The sequence below is a fragment of the Helianthus annuus genome, chromosome 2 (assembly GCF_002127325.2).
Source record: "Helianthus annuus cultivar XRQ/B chromosome 2, HanXRQr2.0-SUNRISE, whole genome shotgun sequence".
In the NCBI taxonomy this organism is placed as follows: domain Eukaryota; kingdom Viridiplantae; phylum Streptophyta; class Magnoliopsida; order Asterales; family Asteraceae; genus Helianthus; species Helianthus annuus.
This window is the reverse complement of record NC_035434.2, coordinates 82,504,973-82,525,487: the sequence shown is the minus strand read 5'-3', so window position 1 is coordinate 82,525,487 and position 20,515 is coordinate 82,504,973. Positions and strand designations below refer to the sequence as shown.

The following is a 20,515-nucleotide window of genomic DNA, read 5'->3' as shown; positions in this document are numbered from 1 at the left end:
TGTCTTTGAACCTTGATTCCACCATGTTGGTCAGCATTTTTACTTGAAGAGCATGTTTTTTATCAGCCATTTGTTGCTGTTGTTCAAGCATGGGTTGGAAGACATTCCAAAGCTTGTTGGGATTGAACCCTATCAGAGGAACAGATAATTAAAGCCAAAACTGGATCAGAACAGTGGATTATGAATAAGCAGATGCTGATACACAAATCTCTCCCCTTGAAAGTGATTACAACTACTGATGACCTCCTATCTGCTGATCTTACCAAACTGCTGACTCATAACTGCTGCTCAACTAAAGATCTGATGGAAGACTAAAGTCCTGCTGATTCAATCTACTGCCTTGAGTCAAGCACTGCTGATCCGGACAAGTGCTGCTGGGTTCACAGCAGTAGAAGGTTGCAGCAGCTGTTCTAAAGTCTGTTTTGTAATAGAATGTATTAGCAGTAGTTAACACAAGCAGTGTCTGTATAGATCAGAGGTTAGAGTTTGTTAGGATGTTAGATGTCACTTTCATGGTGACGTCAGCAAAGATGCTCAGTAGTTTGCAAGTGCCTATAAATAGTTCAGTACTTTGTACTGTTCTATTAGCTCTTTCCATCATTCGTCTTCTTTGCACGAACAAACTACTGAGCTCGGGCTGAGGGGGAGTTTGCATTCATACATCTATCTTTGTAATCGTTGTTGAAATTAAATTCAATCATTCGGTTCATTGTGTAAAAGATGTTTGATTAAAGTATTACTCTCATTTGATTGTATGCAAAGTTTGTTTTCATTTTAATTCCGCTGCACAACTCATCCATTTTCATCTTAACTTCAAACACAAAATACAATCAAAAAGAAACTCAGATCCAACAATTGGTATCAGAGCTTGGACAGTCAAATTTGATTTAACAATCATTTTGACGTAAAAAGTTCAGCTAAAAACAGTTGATACTTATCGTTTGTTCGTCTTTGAAAACAGAGTAAGGATTAATCACCACTAAAGTTGATTTCTCAGTACCTGTAAACAACAAGAATGACGTCACAATCTCAGGGCGATAAAAACAACATTGGTTCTCTCTTTAAACCACCTATGCTAAAAAGAAATGAGTACAACATCTGGCAGAGGAGGATGGGTCACATCCTCGCTCAACAAAGCACAGGTTGTTGGAAGTCTGACATCTTTGGTCCTCATGTTCCTACAGTGCCAAGTGCTGAAGATGCTAAAAAACAAGTTCCAAAACCCGTTGAAAATTATACTGAAACGGATTATCAAAAGTTTGAACTAGATGCTAAAGCATTTAGTATCATAGCATCAGCGCTGCCCAACGAAATATATGCTGGATTGTTACATTGTGACAATGCCAAAGAGTTGTGGGACGCACTTAAGGAACAGTTTGGAGGTACCGAAGAGGTCATAGAAAACATTAGGGAAATCCTGAACCAACAGTATGAAACATTTTGTCATGTTAAAGGTGAATCACTGACGCAACAATTTGAGCGGTTCAGTTGTCTCATCAGTGAACTGAGGCTTGTTAAAACCACTTTTACAAACTCAACTCAAAACAGCAGGTTCCTCAGGTCACTGCCAGATAAATGGGACACAATAGCGTTTGTCACCCGAAACTCACCTGAGTTCAAGGATCTGACCTTGACCCAACTCCATGGTCGACTCCTGACCTACGAAAGGGAGTTGAACCAGAAAAGGAAGTTACAAGAGTCAGGGAAAATCGTTGATGATTATTCATTCGGTAACACTGCTCTTCTGGGTCAAGAAGAATCTGGTGGTAGTGGTAAGGATCAGGGTTATGATCACTTCATTGACATAACTGCTGGTGCAAATTTTAACAACCCTGATCCTCACTCTACAGGTTATGCATTCACTGCAAATGAAAACCAGATGTCAGACAATTTAAGCTTTAAACTAAATGATTTACAGCATTTTGACCCCACTGATCTAGAGGAAATGGACATCTTGCATCAACTGGCCTTGCTAAGTGTTAGAACTAGCAAGTTTTATAAAAGAACAGGGTGAAAATTCCTAGGGTTGCATGGGAATCTAAGGGTTGGGTTGGATAAATCGAAAATCAAGTGCTATAAGTGTAACGGGTTAGGACATTTTACTAGAGAGTGTAGGAGTCAAACAACTGGTCCCATAATCTCTCACCCTAGTTCAAATCCTAGACCTCAAAATCAAAACACTGTGCACTATGCCCAATATGCCCCAGCAGCACATGTGAACACTGCTCACTATGCTGTTGCTCCTGTGCCAGTGCATTATGTCTAAACAGCTGCTCCACAGATTCAATATGTTCAAACCCCTGCTCCCCAGGCACAAGTGCAACCTGCACCACAAACCACTGCTCCAGTAGCAACACAACCAGATCAACAAAGTTTCTTTACTCAAGAGTTTGTTGACTGGAGCAGTATGCCTAAAGACCTCAGTGATGAAAACTTTGCACTCTATGCTTCTAATGTTTCTTCTCATGATGAATTTTGTTTGATGGCATTAGAGTCAATACAGGAGGGTGTTGAATCTGAAGAAAAACAGCTGGTCTCTGAAACAGTGGATGAGGTGATTGAAGCAGTGGTTACTGCTGTGGCTGATGAAGTACTGTTGGAAGAAAGTTCAGGTACCCTGATTGAACCACTGACAGATCTATGGTCTGAAGAAGATAAGAAAGAAGAAAAGGCAGGTGAAGAAGAAGAGAGAGCTGGTGATGAAGAGAATACTCAGTGTGATTGTGCAATGATGGCTGCTGCCAAGGTATCACCTCAAGTTCTAGAAAAACTATGTTCTGACAATTGCATTATTGCTTTTGCTAACATCAAAGAGGTGAATGAAAACCTTAGGAACAAAATCTTAACCGATGAAGTCAAATTTGAAAGATCTTTAAAAGAATTTAAAAACAAATTGGCTGAAAAGGAGAAAGAGATTAGCAGCATGAAAGAAGAGCAAAGCATAACCAAAACCCAACTCCAAACTATGATAGAAAAATACCAAGTTTGCAAAAAGGAGTTAGAGTCCACCCAGATCACATGTGAGAAATGGGTGGAATCATGCAAAGGGTATGAGGTTATGCTTGAGAAACATATAAAAAGCAATGTGAAATTTGGGGTTGGTTACAGAAAACATGATGATGAAAACACTGCTTTTGAAAAATTTGTTTCAACCACTGATGTAACTGCTGAGTACATCCCCACAAACAAGAATGGCCAAGAAGTGAAAATCACTGACAAACTTGGTAACAAAATCACACTTGACAGACCAATGGGCCCCTCTGCTTTTGAGGAGATTGAAAATCATCAATTTAAACCAGGATGGTCTGATGAGTGTGATATTCTTGAAAATTTCAAGCCAATGGACTTTACATCAACTGATGGTGTTAAAGCTCCAAAAGCTAAAGTCATTCCTCTTAAGGACATCCCAGCAGTGGTTAAAACCTCTGCTGCAAAGGAGTCTGAAAAGAGGAAGAAGAAAGAAAAAATTGATAACTTGTTTTGTGAATTTTGTGAGAAAAGGAACCATCTAACAAAAGATTGTTTCCACTTAAAAGCTTATGATATAAACAAAACAAGTGTCATAGTTTCAGCTTAAAGCTGCATTGTTTGTAGTAAAACAAACCACAAAACTCAAGCATGTGTGTATCTCAAAAACTTTGACATCAAAAAGAATGAGTACCTTGCTAAAACATCCTTGAGTCCATCAGCATCACCATCTGTCAAATTCACAAAGAAACAACCACTGTTTGTGCCAGTTCAAACAGCTGTCACAAAACAGCTGAACCAAACATCTGTTAAAAGAGATGTTCAGGTTACTGATGCACCTCCTGCCAATCAGTTCAGAAAAGGCAAGGAAAAACAGTCCTACCAAAGGATTCCACACGTTTATGAGGTCTACAAAAGGCCCTCTAAACCCAGAGTGAATAGGCATCCTTTCGGTTACCAGCAGGTGATTGGGCAAGACCCTCAACAGTGGTTAGCAAGGAACAGTACTAAAACTGTCCAAACCCCTGACTTAACCACTGTCCAGCACACTGCATCCATACCAGACACTGTTGAGACTCCATCCAAAGCCCTGCTGGCTTTGGAGTCCTTAATGAACTAATCCTTTTACTTCATGTGCAGGGAGCTTCTGCATGCTTTGATAGTCTTTGGTATGTAGATAGTGGAGGCTCCAGGCACATGACAGGATGTAAAGCCCTCCTCAAGGACTTTAAAATCCATGGTGGGGGTGATATATCCTTTGGAAATAATAGTAAAGGAAAGGTTTTGGGGTCTGGAACAGTGCAATCTGGCAATGTGAAATTTGAAAATGTCAATCTAATAGACAATCTAAAATTCAACCTTCTGAGTGTATCCCAAATGAGTGACAAAGGGTTTGGGTCATTCTTCACAAAACATTGTTGCAGGATTGTTGGACCAGAAATGGTCAAAAAGATTGAAGCAATAATCAAAAATGGTCAAACTAAACTTGTTGCTCAAAGAAGTGGCAATGTTTATGTTGTTGACATGTCAAAAGAGTGTCCCAGAGCTGATGCCTGTCTGTTCTCAGCTGCCTCTAACAAAGAGGCAGAACTTTGGCACAAAAGACTGGGGCACACAAATCTTAAGACAATAACAGAAATTTCAAAAAATGGTTTGGTGAGAGGCCTACCACAAAAATTGTTTTCATGTCCTGAACATTGCATTTCCTGTTTAAAAGGAAAACAACATAAAAGTTCCCACAAGTCCATTGAAGAGTGCAAAACAACCCAGTGTTTGCAAATGCTACACATGGATTTGTTTGGCCCAGTTCAAGTCATGAGCCTTAAAAAGAAAAGATATTGTTTGGTTATAGTTGATGACTTTTCTAGGTTTACATGGACTTTCTTTACTATAAAGATGAAACTGCAGGCATTTTGCAAGACTTTGTGACACAGGTTGAAAAGCAATTTGACCTTCCAGTGAAAAGCTTTAGGAGTGACAATGGCACAGAATTTAAAAGTAGGGAGTTGGATGCCTTCTGTGTGAAGAAAGGGATTGTAAGGCAGTACAGCATCCCTAGAACACCAGAGCAAAATGGGGTTGTTGAAAGAAAGTACAGAACTTTGATTGAGGCTGCCAGAACCATGCTTGCAGATTCAGGTTTGCAATTAACTTTCTGGGCAGAGGCAGTAAACACTGCTTGCTATGTCCAGAACAGAGTTTTAATAAACCCCAGGCACAAAAAGGCTGCCTATGAAATTCTGTATAAAATCAAACCACTGATCTCATACTTCAAGGTGTTTGGTTGCCCATGCTTTATTTTGAACTTAAAAGATTCCATTTCAAAATTTGCAGCCAAAATAGATTGTGGTTATTTTCTGGGATACTCAACCACTGCCAAGGCCTACAAAGTGTTCAATGCACGGACCAAGGTAGTGGAGGAGACTTTGGATGTAAAGTTCAATGAACTTTCATCAATGAAAATCCCAGCAAACCCTGCTGAACTGTTTGATCTTGAAAAATTCACTTTTGAAAATACTGCTGTCAAGACTAACAGTGCATGTCCATCAGAGGATACAACACCAGACTATGGGTATGAAGTCATCATCCCTCAAAGGTCTGCCACAAAGGAAAAAGCATCAGTTGTTCAAAACATCTGTCAAAGCTCAACCACTGCTTCCACATCCTCAAACACTGCTGACAAAAGTCCTCAAACAGTGGATAAAAGTCAGCAGTGGTCCACTCCATTACCACCCATTCCACCACCTTTTGAAGGCACTGCTGAGTCATCAAAGTCATCAGCAGTGGTTAGCTCAGATGATACACATTTACAGCCTTCACCAACAAATGCCATCATACCATACCAAGGAGATTTAATCTTCTTGAGATCTCATCCATCTGATCAAATCATTGGCAACATCAATGAAGGGGTGCTCACAAGAAGCCAAACCCAAAACATTTGTCTTTTTGCTGGTTTTCTATCACTCCATCAGCCAGTCAAGTACCAAGAGGCACTAAAAGACAACAGCTGGGTAGAAGCCATGCAAGAGGAGCTCCAACAGTTTAAGAGACAACAAGTATGGGAGCTTGTACCACTGCCAAAAGAGGTTAGTCCCATTGGCACAAAGTGGGTCTTCAAGAACAAAACAGATGAAAGGGGCATTGTTGTCAAGAACAAAGCCAGGTTTGTGGTTCAAGGTTACAGACAGGAAGAGGGGATTGATTATGTTGAAACATTCGCCCCTGTTGCAAGATTGGAAGCTATCAGACTGTTCCTGGCCTTTGCTGTCAACCACAACATGAAGGTGTTTCAGATGGATATCAAAAGTGCTTTCCTCTATGGTACATTGCAAGAAGAGGTATATGTATGTCAACCTCCAGGCTTTGAGGATCCATTTTATCCAGATCATGTCTACAGGCTAAACAAAGCCTTGTATGGCCTGAAACAAGCACCTAGAGCCTGGTATGAAACTCTTTCCAACTTTATACTCTCAAATGGTTTCAAAAGAGGTACCATTGATAAAACACTGTTTCTTAAATGGAGAGGGAAAGATTTAATGATTGTCCAAATTTATGTGGATGACATTATTTTTGGGAGCACATGTACCAAAATGTGTGAAGAGTTTAGAGAACTCATGACAGCTGAGTTTGAAATGAGTGCAATGGGTGAGCTGCAATGCTTTCTTGGTCTCCAAGTACAGCAATTGCAAAATGGAACTTTCATTCATCAAAGCAAATATGCTAAAGAACTTTTAACCAAATTTGATATGAATGATTGTAAACCATGCAGCACACCCATGGCCACAAATAAGCTGGTCATGTCTGATGAAAAGGATGAGCTGATTGACCAAACACTCTATAGAAGCATGATTGGGTCTTTATTGTACCTAACTGCATCTAGACCAGACATCATGTTTGCAACATGTGTCTGTGCAAGAAGTCAATCAGCTCCCAGAAAATCAAATCTCATTGCTGTAAAAAGGATTCTCAGATACATAAAAGGTGCTCCCACACTTGGTATCTGGTATCCAGCTAATGGGAATATCAAGCTTTCAGGTTTTTCAGACAGTGACTTTGCTGGATGTCACACCACAAGGAAGTCCACTTCAGGAGGGTGCCAGTTTCTAGGTGATTGCTTAGTATCCTGGCAAAGCAAAAAGCAAGCAGCAGTTTCAACATCCACTGCTGAGGCTGAATACATTGCTGCTGCAAGTTGTACAGCCCAACTCCTGTGGCTTCAAAATCACTTACTGGATTTTGGTATCACTGCCTTAAAGACACCACTCATGTTGGACAGCCAGGCAGCAGAAAATATCATCAAAAATCCAGTTTCCCATTCTACCACAAAACACATCGACATCAGACATCACTTTGTGAGGGATTGCTATGAAAAAGGTTTGATTTCTCTGCATCATGTCCCAACTAAAGACCAGCTGGCAGATGTGCTCACAAAAGCACTTGATACAGCCACTTTTGAAAGCTTGGTCTCTAGGATTGGGATGCTAAACATGGAATAACAAGCAACATCTTGTTTTTCTATGAATAAAAGCAACAAAATGTTTTTAGAAAATCAAAAATCCATCCTTAAAAATAGCTTAAAAATGAAAATTTCATTAAAATCCTTAAAAGTCTGCCATAACCACTGATTGTTCAAAAGTCTGCTCTACTTCAAAAAGTCTGCCCACTGCTGAAAGGCAACCTCTGTTCTCTCATTCCTTGATAACCACTGTTGTTCAAAAGCAGTGTCTTATCCACTGATATGCTATCCACTGATAGTGAAAATCATCCACTGCCCCCTTTCCACTGCTTTCATCAGTTGCTTTCACCAAAAGTACTGTCCTTCATTTTCACCAGTGGTTGTCACGTGGGCAGTACATAGCAGTCAGACCTTTTGTAACGGCTGCCACGTCAGCATTCATTCTCTTTCCTATAACATCCCCACTCACCATCAAAACAGGGTTTTTCTGTCGAATTGAATTCTTAAAAATTCTCTTCTCAAAGCAGGTTTTCTTCTCATTTCTCACAAATTTCTTCGATCGTTTCGTTTCAAAAATGACAAAATCGAAGCTTTCTGCAAAACCCTCATCAAAATCATCGAAAACAGCCTCTCAAAAGGCAACCTCCACTGAAATTCCATTCAAAAAATCTCACAATCTCCTGGGTCTTCTCACAAAACCAGGAACTACAGATGTTTTCGATTCCATTATCACCATCATGGCAAAATCAAAGTACAAAACTTTGCTCACCGCCGACGCACCCATCTACTTGGCGACCTAAAGGGAATTTTGGAAGAATGCAACCCTTGAAAAACAAGGAGACATTGCAACTGCAATCCAATCTTCCATAAAAGGTAAAGATGTCTACATCACACCACAATCCATCTCCGAAGTCTTTCAACTCGATGACCAGGCAGGTAAAACTTCCTTCACTAAAAACGAGTTGCACATTGATTTCATTGAAAGAGGGTATGAAGCCACAATGATGAAGAAATTAACCTTAGAAAAAGGTTATTTTCCTCCTGCACCAAGATTTCTATTTCATACCCTCCTCCTATGTGTTTCAAACAAAACCACTTCTTTTAATGAGATCCCTATAAAGATTCAAAATCTGGGATATGCAATTCTTCAAGAAGAAAATTATAATTATTCTCGGGAAATCTTTAAAGATTTGGTTAATAATGTTGAAAGCAAATCATTCTTACTATTCCCAAGGTTTTTAAGCTATTATTTTCAAAAGAAATTCAGTAAGGATGATTTAGCTCTAATAAACCAAGGTGAAATAACTGCAAGAAACTGCCTAACATCTGAAACTTTTTCACGAATGTTAACACCTTGCAAAACACAAGCAGGGGTACCTGAGCAGAATTTAGCAGCAACCACTGCTCCTCAGGTATCTGCTGCTGAGCCTACTGCTCTAGGTGATCAAAGCAGCAGACCAACTGTTTTGAAACCCACACCTACAAAACCCAAAAAGCTTTACAAAAAGAAAAATCAAAAACCCCCCAAACCAATTAAAATGGCAACTCTGGAGGATGAGATACCAGAGTTAATGCCTGTGACAACACAAATGTCACAAGAAACCACTGCTGCTTCTTCCACACAGCAGATGGTACAAATATCTCAACCCATAACCATAACTCCTCCTGCTTCTTCACAAAAAGAACAGGTTGTACACAAAGGGCCACCACATTATGATGCTCTGGATACACTCGTTTCCATCATCCACAGCTCAATGCCCGGAGCAAATCCGCTTTCTACACCCACCATCACATCCTCAATTCCACCAAAAACACAACTACTGTTGGATGCAATTGATTTGAACCAGGCATTACACAGTCCTTCTCAATCACCTATCAATGAGAATATGCCTCAACAAATGACTGAGCCTGCTGTATCATTCTTTGCTAACCCACCAACACAACCTGAGGAGGTTACACCCATTGAGTTACAAGTAACTCTTTGTGGTAATCCAAGTGAAGCAGTCACTACAACTGTTGAACCTACAGGTTTACAGTTGGACAGTGGTTACATCCATAAGGCTTCCTTGGAGGCAATTCCTTTTATAGCACCTCTGCCAACCACCAGTGGATTTATTTATCCTACTGGCAACATCAAAAGGTTGTCAGGTGTTGAAGGAAGAAGACCCCAGTACCAAGAAAAAGGGGCATCAGTGGTTAAGGTTTGGAGTAAACTCCCTACTTCTACCACTGATAAAACCACTGTTAGTGGGAAATCAGATGATCCCATTAAATTGGGTGATGGTTTAAAGTACCAGAAATTGATGGCACGTGTTGAAAAACTTGATAACTCTGTTGCAGAACTCAAAGATATGCTACAACAGTTGTTACAAGTACAAAAGGTACAATCCACTGCTGTTCCACCTCAAGCACCTGCTCTCCAACAGGCACCTGCTACAAATGAGCTCTGGAATCTATTTCAACCTTTTCTCCATCATCAAGTGTAACGCCCCAAAACCGAATTATTAATTTGCTAGTTTGTTATCATGTTTAACAAAAGGGGGTATAATAACTAGGTTAGTAAACCTAGTTAAATGTCTAGCAAATTAAGTAAAGGATTGAAACTTGTGGTAACTATGATGGGTAATAAACTTGAGGGACTAGGATTGCCAAAGTTGAAAGTGAATTTAATTAAAACAAAAATCTCACACACACAAGGTGTGTGTGTGCGTGAGAACGATCAGGAGAAGGGAGTGAGGGGTGTAAACCCTAACCCTCAAGAAACCATCAAATTGAAGAAGGATTTCAGCCTAAACTAATGCATGAACACGTTTTCTTGATGATCTAGCCCTATTAAACATGTGGTAAGTTGTAATTTACGATTTAATGATCTTGCTATGAAGTGGGTTATGAACAATCCATGAAATTGTACGAAATTGATCATGTACATGTGTTAGAATCACTATATAGAACATGAACTATGCAAGATTCTAAGTAACTTGATGATTTTGGATGAAACCCACTTGTAGTAGTGAAGATGATGATATGGATAATCATACATGTTTAATTGTTGTGTAAAATTCATGTATGATGTTGTATGTAATGAGTAATTGTTAGTTAATTTGGGTATATTATGAGAATTTTATGATTCTAGTGGAACTTGATGATCTTGATATGAACATGTAATATTATGCATAAAATACTTGTACATTAGGCTTAGAAAGTTGTACGCACACCAAGTGTTTGATGAAATGTCTAAATGGAAATGATGTGTGAAATTGTATGCAAGTAATAGGTAATTATATATAGAACGTGATAATAATGTATTTGATAGTAAACTAACATGAGAAGTGCGTTTTAGATATAGTTCATGCGGAGGCTATGTTGAAAGGATGTTGGGTTAGCTAAGTATGAGTTAAGGTGTTAGTTGTGAAGATATGAAAACGTTGGTGTGGAAGAAATGGATTATGTATGTACATGTGTATATAATTAGGTGATCATGTAGTTTAATATGTCATATAATACGATCATGAAATGCGTATAATGTTAATACTATGCTCTACCATATTAAGATGGATACATGTTCATAAGTTGAAAGTGTGTAAGTAAGACAGTTGACTTTTTGAAAGTCAACAATGAATGAATAACATGGTTAGCCTTTCGGACACAATTATAATAGTAGAGAAGTAATGTGTTATGTACTAGATGATCTACATGTCGTGTACGATGATGATTGAGATGCGTGAATGTGGAACAAGGTAACTTTTAGTCTATGCCTTATGTATGTGGTATTTGGTTAATAAAAATGCAAGTAATATATGAATGGAAGGAAATGAATGTTAGTATGAATGAGCATTTGTGCTAACCATAATGTGATTGTAATGACATGAAAGGATAGGGATCACATTAGCATGGACTGAAGAACGGAACGCTAACGGGTCATGAGGAGGTGAGGAAGCAAGCTTGAACACGGACGCTTAAGGTAAGTGATTCCGCAATCACTTCTTAGTTGTTATGTAATGTTATATGCAATCTAATTATATGTGACAATTGAGGTCAAATAGGAATGAGTTGTATGATGTCAATAAAGTATTAAACGGATCTTAGTTTGATCCAAGCTAGGCAGGTGTGATTAAGAAATTGTAGCTAAGTAGTGAGATTGGTTACTCATGCAAGAAATTCCTTTGTTATTAAGGATATAGCATAATTGACTAAAATGCCCTTGATAGGTATATCGGGCAAACGACCTTAGAAGTCGTTTGGAATCAAGATATTCGATTAGTATAATATTTTGGTCAAGCATGAAAATGTGGAGTATGTTTTTGTATGTCATAAACTACTTAATGCATAAATACCCATAACGGGACAAGGTAAGCTTCTGACCAAAAATATGTTAAAAATAGGTAAGACATCCAAGAATTTAATCCTCTATGATAAATGACGTTGATATTAAAAGGTTCATGAGGAGTCGAGGTTAAGTAATCAGATTATGTTGATAAATGCACGAACGGGTCAAATAGTTAGAAAAGGGTAATATGTCGAATGCATGTAAGTTAAGAAATTCCTTATTTCGGAGGTAGGATTTTAAGTTGATATGATAGAATGTGAATTTACAAGCATGTAGGAAGAAACGGGAGGTTAAACGGGTAAACGGTTCAAAAGTTATGCGCGTTTTAGTGCGTACGGACGACGAAACGGAACTGCAGAAAACTGCAGTTTCTAGAGGGCGTCGCCGACGGGTATGGGGGCGTCGCCGACGGGCTCCAGAAAGTGAATTTTTGTGCTGACGGGTTAATCTCCTGTCTACGGGTTTTTGGGCTACGGGTAAATGCAAGGCCCGTCGCCGACGGCCCTAGGGGCGTCGGCGACGGCCTCCCCAAGTTCCAAAAGCTGAAATCTTGTTATTTAAGTTATTTTATGTATCGTAGGCTTCGGTTTGTCATCCGTGGTCTACGGCGGACCTTCCAAACATGATTCTGATGGTTCCTTAGATGTTTATGAGCTATAAAGCTAAGTCTAAGACCCATGTAAATAATGTATGATTATGTAAGAGGTACGCGTGATCTAGCACGTGTACATAAAGGTATGCATGTATGTAATGACGTAGGAAGGGTATGAACAAATGTAGATGTGTATGTATGTATGTATAAAGATATGTACGAGTGTATGCATGTATGTAATGATGTAGGAAAGGTTTGTACGTATATAGATGTGTATGTATGTATGTATAAAGATATGTACGAGTGTATGCATGTATGTAATGATGTAGGAAAGGTTTGTACGTATATAGATGTGCATGTATGTATGTATAAAGATATGTACGAGTGTATACATGTATGTAATGATGTAGGAAAGGTTTGTATGTATATAGATGTGCATGTATGTATGTATGTATGTATAAAGATATGTACGAGCGTATGCATGTATGTAAATATGTAGGAAAGGTACGTACGTATGTAGAAGTATATGTATGTATGTAATAAGACATGTATGAGAGTATACACGTATGTAAAATTGTAGGGAAGATATGTACGTATGTAGATGTGTATGTATGTATGTAATTACGCATGTATGCATAATTTAGTCACGTTGAGGGCTAACGTTATTAATGGTGCACCTTGAGAATGGAAAGTAATGCAGGTACATTATTGAAGCCTCACCAGGAAATGGATACGCATATGAAATGCTTAAAGTTTGAAAGATGACGAAATGTGAAGTGTACGCGAATGAATCTTGTTTATATAATGTGTACTAATGTTACGAATGTATGTGGTGAGTGCAGGTTATACGGATAACGGGCGGATTATCACAAGAATTAGAGATCGAAGACCGAGTCACGAGATAGATTGTACGGGAATAATTAAGTATGTACTATTAGTAAACATGACTTATATTTTATCTTTGTAAAAGATACATTTTAAAACGAACTTTCAAGTAAGTCAAGACGTTTGTAATGAAAGAAATTTTATGGTACGAATTTCCGCTGCGACTTTTGACAAATACGAATTAGGGCGTAACAAGTTGGTATCAGAGCCCTGGTTTGAGAGAATCAAGTAATAGAAAGTAAACGCTTGAACTCAAACCGGTGTGCTCTCGTAATCAAGAACCCGTACAATCCAAGACTCGATCGAGGCCTAAATGCAAAAGCAAATGTAAGTATGTATTAGATTATGTATTTGAAGGAAACTAATAGTATGTTATGTGCAAGGTAAGCTTAAGAGTTTGAAGAGGATGATCCGGGAATGCAGAATAGGATGAACGCTAAGGCGGGCAAAGGTGCAAATAGGCAAATTAACCCCAGGTACACACTACTAACATGTATGAGTACCGATGTCAAAAGAAAAAGGAAGGGGTCTCCTTGGGAGGGTAATTATTAAACGAAAGACAATGATGTGGTCTTGGGGAAGTTTTAGAAATATGCACGAAACTGAAACCCATTTCTCGGGCATAAGGCGATGATTACACGAAGGCACGAAACTAGTGTGTGAATTGCGCACCTGGCCAGTACGCAAGAAGCATATGACGTTCGTGAGACCGTGGCAATTATTGCAGGTATGTCCGGTAGAACTGGGTAGCAGGTGGGCGCTATGTTGTAGCGAATGCGAAAAAGCAAATCCATTGCGGATTTGGTTATGCTAACGAAGGTTATGAAAAGTTATGCGAGTCGACCGGTTCTAGCGAACAAGTCGAATAAGAATAAGCTACCATCCGTTTTTAAACGGGTGATTTTGAATGCTCTAATGAATGCTAGAAGCTTAATCCGTTATACGGATTGAAAGAAGAAGTTATGATTAAAAGCGAAAGACCCAGTTATTTGGGTAGTGGAATATGTATGCTTAACTCTCGTTGAGAGTGTTTATGCCAAACCCAGTTATTTGGGTAGTGGAATATGTATGCTTAACTCTCGTTGAGAGTGTTTATGCCAAACCCAGTTATTTGGGTAGTGGAATGTGTATGCTTAACTCTCGTTGAGAGTGTTTATGCCAAACCCAGTTATTTGGGTAGTGGAATGTGTATGCTTAACTCTCGTTGAGAGTGTTTATGCCAAACCCAGTTATTTGGGTAGTGGAATGTGTATGCTTAACTCTCGTTGAGAGTGTTTATGCCAAACCCAGTTATTTGGGTAGTGGAATGTGTATGCTTAACTCTCGTTGAGAGTGCTTATGCTAAACCCAGTTATTTGGGTAGTGGAATATGTATGCTTAACTCTCGTTGAGAGTGTTTATGCCAAACCCAGTTATTTGGGTAGTGGAATGTGTATGCTTAACTTTCATTGAGAGCGTTTATGCCGAACCCCATTTACTTGGGTAGTTGAATGTGTAAGAAAGAAGAAAGCTCCTATATGAATAGAACTAAAATGAAGTAATTATGATTCGACAACTAAGATGACTAACCTTAAAACCTTGTTGCTGAAGGTAGGTAAAACTTTAAGTTTTTGTTAAACACATGTAAGAAAGAAAAGGCAAGAATGACATGTTTGAAACCGCTAGATGGATTCAAACATAGAAGGAATGAAGGGTATGGATGTTACGTTTAAATCCGTGGGACGGATTTAAAACATAAAAGGATGTAATGAATGCCTTTATAAGTAAGCATTAATATAGGTTTGAATATATAGGGACGATGAACTATTACTAGTCGGTCAAGGAAATGAGAAGGTTACGTGGAAGTATGGCATGGGAAGTATAGATTTGTTAAGAAGAAGTCAAACATGATAGGTGTATGTATAAATGGAAGTGAGAAAGGTTTCGGGGACGAAACCTCATTTAAGGGGGGTAGACTTGTAACGCCCCAAAACCGAATTATTAATTTGCTAGTTTGTTATCATGTTTAACAAAAGGGGGTATAATAACTAGGTTAGTAAACCTAGTTAAATGTCTAGCAAATTAAGTAAAGGATTGAAACTTGTGGTAACTATGATGGGTAATAAACTTGAGGGACTAGGATTGCCAAAGTTGAAAGTGAATTTAATTAAAACAAAAATCTCACACACACAAGGTGTGTGTGTGCGTGAGAACGATCAGGAGAAGGGAGTGAGGGGTGTAAACCCTAACCCTCAAGAAACCATCAAATTAAAGAAGGATTTCAGCCTAAACTAATGCATGAACACGTTTTCTTGATGATCTAGCCCTATTAAACATGTGGTAAGTTGTAATTTACGATTTAATGATCTTGCTATGAAGTGGGTTATGAACAATCCATGAAATTGTACGAAATTGATCATGTACATGTGTTAGAATCACTATATAGAACATGAACTATGCAAGATTCTAAGTAATTTGATGATTTTGGATGAAACCCACTTGTAGTAGTGAAGATGATGATATGGATAATCATACATGTTTAATTGTTGTGTAAAATTCATGTATGATGTTGTATGTAATGAGTAATTGTTAGTTAATTTGGGTATATTATGAGAATTTTATGATTCTAGTGGAACTTGATGATCTTGATATGAACATGTAATATTATGCATAAAATACTTGTACATTAGGCTTAGAAAGTTGTACGCACACCAAGTGTTTGATGAAATGTCTAAATGGAAATGACGTGTGAAATTGTATGCAAGTAATAGGTAATTATATATAGAACGTGATAATAATGTATTTGATAGTAAACTAACATGAGAAGTGCGTTTTAGATATAGTTCATGCGGAGGCTCTGTTGAAAGGATGTTGGGTTAGCTAAGTATGAGTTAAGGTGTTAGTTGTAAAGATATGAAAACGTTGGTGTGGAAGAAATGGATTATGTATGTACATGTGTATATAATTAGGTGATCATGTAGTTTAATATGCCATATAATACGATCATGAAATGCGTATAATGTTAATACTATGCTCTACCATATTAAGATGGATACATGTTCATAAGTTGAAAGTGTGTAAGTAAGACAGTTGACTTTTTGAAAGTCAACAATGAATGAATAACATGGTTAGCCTTTCGGACACAATTATAATAGTAGAGAAGTAATGTGTTATGTACTAGATGATCTACATGTCGTGTACGATGATGATTGAGATGTGTGAATGTGGAACAAGGTAACTTTTAGTCTATGCCTTATGTATGTGGTATTTGGTTAATAAAAATGCAAGTAATATATGAATGGAAGGAAATGAATGTTAGTATGAATGAGCATTTGTGCTAACCATAATGTGATTGTAATGACATGAAAGGATAGGGATCACATTAGCATGGACTCAAGAACGGAACGCTAACGGGTCATGAGGAGGTGAGGAAGCAAGCTTGAACACGGACGCTTAAGGTAAGTGATTCCGCAATCACTTCTTAGTTGTTATGTAATGTTATATGCAATCTAATTATATGTGACAATTGAGGTCAAATAGGAATGAGTTGTATGATGTCAATAAAGTATTAAACGGATCTTAGTTTGATCCAAGCTAGGCAGGTGTGATTAAGAAATTGTAGCTAAGTAGTGAGATTGGTTACTCATGCAAGAAATTCCTTTGTTATTAAGGATATAGCATAATTGACTAAAATGCCCTTGATAGGTATATCGGGCAAACGACCTTAGAAGTTGTTTGGAATCAAGATATTCGATTAGTATAATATTTTGGTCAAGCATGAAAATGTGAAGTATGTTTTTGTATGTCATAAACTACTTAATGCATAAATACCCATAACGGGACAAGGTAAGCTTCTGACCAAAAATATGTTAAAAATAGGTAAGACATCCAAGAATTTAATCCTCTATGATAAATGACGTTGATATTAAAAGGTTCATGAGGAGTCGAGGTTAAGTAATCAGATTATGTTGATAAATGCACGAACGGGTCAAATAGTTAGAAAAGGGTAATATGTCGAATGCACGTAAGTTAAGAAATTCCTTATTTCGGAGGTAGGATTTTAAGTTGATATGATAGAATGTGAATTTACAAGCATGTAGGAAGAAACGGGAGGTTAAACGGGTAAACGGTTCAAAAGTTATGCGCGTTTTAGTGCGTACGGACGACGAAACGGAACTGCAGAAAACTGCAGTTTCTAGAGGGCGTCGCCGACGGGTATGGGGGCGTCGCCGACGGGCTCCAGAAAGTGAATTTTTGTGCTGACGGGTTAATCTCCTGTCTACGGGTTTTTGGGCTACGGGTAAATGCAAGGCCCGTCGCCGACGGCCCTAGGGGCGTCGGCGACGGCCTCCCCAAGTTCCAAAAGCTGAAATCTTGTTATTTAAGTTATTTTATGTATCGTTGTCACACCCCGACCACGTAAAACAACAAAACGTGGCGGAAACGTCGGGGAGTGTTGTAACAGAATCATTGTTTCACAACCATGGAATAAATAATTTTTGTTTTATTGAATAAATGAATTCATTGTTTTAATACAATAAAATAAGTACAACTATTATCTTTCAAGTTTTAAAGTCGCTAAGGCACGAGTCCATCCTATGTGTAGCATATATCATCAATCATCACAGAGCAGTACCTGAAACATGTGTAAAAATAGGTACGTCAGCATAAAAATGCCGGCGAGTACATAGGTTTTATTGATTTAGGATTCATGACTTATAAGTTTAAAGAAAAAGGTTTTAATAAAAGTAGTCATGATCCTTGTAAAAGGGTTTATAGTATATATATAAAAATATACTTGATTTAAGGAAGTCGAATAAATAATATATTACAATATATTTTAGTTCCAAAACCGTTAATCCAAGTGTACTAAATAACGCCACGGTATGTAATGCGATGAAAACACTTATATATAAGAAGTACCAGCGGCGTATCTACCATGTTTTCCTCACATTACACCCGTATCGTTATCTAAACACTAACCAAAAATCAGTCATTAAGTAAATAGTATATTAACCATACTTTAGTTGGTAAAATAAGTAAGTTTTCAATAGTATATCAAAAGTATACTTTGGATTTATAACTACATATTAAACTATGTTTTGGTTTGAAAATAACATATTAAAACTATGCTTTAAATTATGAGAACAACATATCAAAGTATGCTTTGGGTTGTATAAATAACATATTAAACTATGTTTTGGTTATTAACAAAAATATATGTTGGTTTTGTACAATACCACACATGAGAGTATATCAAACTATACTTTAAAAGTGTGATTTATGGATTCAATCAGACCTAGTGTATCAAAATACACCTTTGAGACTATAGAAATACCACAAAGGCAATCCCTATTTGGATGGAGCAACAAATTGGTTTCAGACATTCCATGACAACAGGAATGGGGTGTCAAATCCTATAGCGCTATATCATACTACCAACCGGTCTGGTGAACAAAAATAAGTACTATTCCAACAATTAATTTCATAATCTTTGAAAAATCAGTGTTTAAGCCATAGATAGTCATTTAGTTTGTCAAAAGATAAGTACTAACATGTATAATCAATTATACTTTAAAATTATGAAAATAACAGATAGGTACACATGCTTCACCCCAAAACAGTTGAAAACAGTAAAAGAGGGGACTATGTACTCACTTGAGAGTGCTTAGAAGTCTTGAACAACTACCAAGCAAGCTAGAGGAGTCCCGGAATCAAACGGCACCTAGAATAGGTGACTACATAAATAACCGGACCTAAATCGGAAGATCGGATAGGATGAGGTCTCGTAAACCAAATGAGTATGGGAACTCATATAATATGGTCTATGTGACACTCGAGGTTTTTCTGAGCGATCACTTTGTAATATTTTGTGTGTATATATATTATTAAATGGAAACGTGATTTTGTGCATGATATGTGTGATATGTATGTATATATTTATATGAGAGCCGAAACCACGACCCGAGACCATGACTCGCAACCGGGCGGTTGCGAGTGGGCCTCTTGGTTTCGAGTGGCCCTTGGGCCGTAACCGGTTTGGGCCGAAACCCCAAGCCCAACCCGAAAACACCCCTTGTGTATATAATCCCCACCATCTCCTCATTTCCCTCATTTGCTACTAAAACAAACACACACCTCTTCTATTTTCTCTCAACTAAAAACCCCAAGCCAACAACATCCAAACTCTTCCAAACTTTCGGTTCAAGCTCAAGGATCTCGGACAAGGAAACTCGGTCAAGACCAATTCGGACACTCCATCTTCTCGGTTCTCTTTTCTTTGTTTTCGGCTCCTCCTTTCATAACCGGTTAGTGTTATCTTTGTGTATCTTTTGTGTATAAGATTTATGTGGGTTAAATGAACTAGAAATATTATGCTTGGTTAGAAATACTATGCATGATTTTTAGGAAGATTGTGAAGTTTTGACTATGTGTGTTAAACCCTATGTATGATACTTGCTAACATGCTTAAATGGTTATGGAATAATGGTTTAAGGATGTTTAGGGCCAACCGAGTTATGTTAATGCCACTAAGTGTATGTTTTACTTGTTCTTGCATATTAATCTTGTTAGAAATAGGTGATTTTCGGTCCAAAATGTGTGATTATGTTGGCATGAAAACCCTAGAAAAACTATGAACTTGATGAACTTGTTGAAGATAGTTTGAAGATTTTAAAATGGTAATGTTTGATCTATTGTTGTATATGGTCAAAATTAGGAAAAGTGTTTGTAGAAACCCTATTGGCTGTTTCCAAATATGGGTCTGATTTCATATGTACAATTTGGACTGTCTTTTCTGCATCATCACGTGTATATGAAAGTGACAGATTACGACTCGCAACGACGGCATTACGACTCGAAACCACACGGTTGCGACTCGCAACCAAAGCATGACAAGTCGAAACCATGAGATTGCGACTCGAGACCACGCCGTTGCGACTCGCAACCAAAACGTGATAACTCGAGACCACGGTTGCGACTCGCAACCACAGCTTGACAAGCCGAGACCACCTGGTTGCGACTCGAGACCAGCTGGTTGCGAGTGGGCTGTCCATTTTAGTTATTGGGCCATTCTGTGTTAACTTGGGCTATCTGTTAAATGGTCTATGTGTTGCTGTGTTCTGTTTGACTGTGTTACTGTTAGGGCCGGCCCAATAACCCCATGACTATTACTTGTATGAATGTTACGTGCCTGTATATGTTCTTGCGTGTGATTACTTGTACACCGAACCTGACCTATACCGGTAACCATGTTAGGACGTGGTGACCAACGTGATTGACAAGTAACCTAAACCTACCGAGCAACCCA

The 20,515-nt window shown here is 38.2% G+C and overlaps 1 long non-coding RNA gene across 1 annotated transcript; it reads left to right on the top strand.

Moving 5' to 3' along the window:
- The first annotated feature begins 9,912 nt into the window (after positions 1-9,912).
- LOC110919428 lies at positions 9,913-13,295 on the top strand. The gene is made up of 3 exons (XR_002581583.2): positions 9,913-10,266; positions 11,296-11,384; positions 13,185-13,295. It is a non-coding gene; the product is annotated as an uncharacterized LOC110919428 (long non-coding RNA).
- Positions 13,296-20,515: the final 7,220 nt, after the last annotated feature.